This window comes from Eschscholzia californica, unplaced genomic scaffold, assembly GCF_041429995.1.
Source record: "Eschscholzia californica isolate CP2 unplaced genomic scaffold, dmEscCali1.0.p SCAF_128, whole genome shotgun sequence".
Classification (NCBI taxonomy): Eukaryota; Viridiplantae; Streptophyta; class Magnoliopsida; order Ranunculales; family Papaveraceae; genus Eschscholzia; species Eschscholzia californica.
The window spans coordinates 1-2,500 of NW_028238230.1; positions in this window are offsets into that span (position 1 = coordinate 1).

A 2,500-nucleotide genomic window follows, 5' to 3' on the forward strand; every position below is an offset into this window, starting at 1 on the left:
ACCAAGGCAGTCCCAGGCCGTCCCATGGCGTCCCCAGCTGTCCCATGGCGTCCCGAGGCATACCAAGGCCGTCCCGAGCCTTACCAAGGCCGTCCCGAGGCATACCAAGGCCGTCCCTTGCGCGTCCCGTGCTGTCCCGTGCCGTCCCATGGCGTCCCGAGCCTTACAAGGCCGACCCACGCCTTACGAAGGTCGTCCCATGCCTTACAAGGCCGTCCCATGCGCGTCCCGTGCCTTACAAGACCGTCCCATGCCTTACGAAGGCCATCCCATGCGCGTCCCATGCCTTAGCAAGGCCGACCCATGCCTTACCAAGGCCGAACCATGCCTTACCAAGGCCGTCCCATCGATCTCGGAGAAAGTACATCATCATGACATCGGAATACGGCCCCAACATCGATCTCGGAGAAAGTACATCATCATAACATCGGATCGGATGTGTATCCATCGAAGTTCCATCGACACTTCGAGAAGATCGAACATAGCTTCCTAGCATGTTAAAGGTTCGGTGCTAATGGGGACATAAAGATCCCACGACGTTCCAAACGAAAGTAAAGTGTTCCGTGCGTGTGAACTACGTTGTCCCATGTGCCGGCTCTCGACTCCTAAGATGTCCCATGTAAATGCCCTTCGTGGGAAAGAATGTCCCGTGCAACGTCCCTTGATGATCCCCATAAGGTGTCCCATGTGCGTCCCATGATGTCCCATGCGCGTCCCGTGCCGTCCGAGCCTCACCAAGGCCGTCCCATGCGCGTCCCGTGCCGTCCGAGCCTCACCAAGGCCGTCCCATGCGCGTCTCGTGCCGTCCCGAGCTGTGCCGAGGCCGTCCCGTGCTGTCCCATGCCGTCCCGAGCCTCGCCAAGGCCGTCCCGTGCCGTCCGAGCTGTGCCGAGGCCGTCCCGTGCCGTCCCGTGCTGTCCCATGCCGTCCCGAGCCTCGCCAAGGCCGTCCCGTGCCGTCCGAGCTGTGCCGAGGCCGTCCCGTGCCGTCCCGTGCTGTCCCATGCCGTCCCGAGCCTCGCCAAGGCCGTCCCGTGCCGTCCGAGCTGTGCCGAGGCCGTCCCGTGCCGTCCCGTGCTGTCCCATGCCGTCCCGAGCCTCGCCAAGGCCGTCCCATGCGCGTCCCGTGCCGTCCGAGCTGTGCCGAGGCCGTCCCGTGCTGTCCCATGCCGTCCCGAGCCTCGCCAAGGCCGTCCCATGCGCGTCCCGTGCCGTCCGAGCCTCACAAAGGCCGTCCCAGGCCGTCCCGTGCCGTCCCATGCGCGTCCCGTGCCGTCCGAGCCTCACCAGGGCCGTGACATGCCGTCCCGAGCCTGACCAAGGCCGTCCCGAGCCTCACCAAGGCCGTCCCATGCGCGTCCCGAGCTGTCCCATGCCGTCCCGAGCCTTAGCAAGGCCGTCCCATTCGCGTCCCGTGCTGTCCCATGCCGTCCCGAGCCTTAGCAAGGCCGTCCCATTCGCGTCCCGTGCCGTCCCATGCGCGTCCCGTGCTGTCCCGTGCCGTCCCGAGCCTGACCAATGCTGTCCCGTGCGCGTCCCATTCTTTTGGCTCGGCTGGCCCGTGCATTCTATGGGGTCGTGGGACATTTCGAAATCCACCCGGGCCATTTCGACTCTCTCTTCATTAATACTATTGAGGTATTATTTATGAATTATTGGAGAAAAGAAACGGAAGAAAATATTTTTTTTTCTATTTTTTATGAATTTTCCGGTGTTTATTCACTTAAAAATTCATAGAAAAATAAATATTTATCGGAATCGCTATTATAATATATCAAAAAAATCCTTGCGAAAAGACCTTTCCAACGAGTATAAGTTTGCTGGATTCCGACGAGTAACGAAGGAGTAAAGGCCCAGTATGCTTGGTTAAAAAATTGATGTTTCCTTGTGAAAATAGGAAAAACAATAACTTTGCACTATAAGGGGGAGGGTTGAGCTCCTTCCCCAGAGCGTGCACAGCACTTGTGCTGGCACGTTCCCTAGTGCTCGCCAAGCACCATAGGGCATCCAAAGGGCAAAGCTCGGCCTACTACATGATGGGAAGCTTCTAATATGTCGGAATACGAAGAGATTTCGTGCGACCCGAAGCTCGGCTCGGGCGTCCCGGCCTGTGCCGAGCTGTGCCGAGCGCGTCCCAGGCCGTCCCGAGCCAAGTCTCGGGCGTCCCAGGCCGGCCCGAGCAAAGTCTCGGACGTCCCAGGCCGTCCCGAGCTGTGTCGAGGCCGTCCCAGGGCGTCCCGAGCTGGAGCGAGGGCGTCCCAGGCCGTCCCGAGCCAAGTCTCGGGCGTCCCAGGCCGTCCCGAGCAAAGTCTCGGACGTCCCAGGCCGTCCCGAGCAAAGTCTCGGGCGTCCCAGGCCGTCCCGAGCTGTGCCGAGGCCGTCCCAGGCCGTCCCGAGCTGTGGCAAGGGCGTCCCAGGCCGTCCCGAGCAAAGTCTCGGGCGTCCCATGCCGTCCCGAGCTGTGGCAAGGGCGTCCCAGGCCGTCCCGTGCTGTGCCGAGG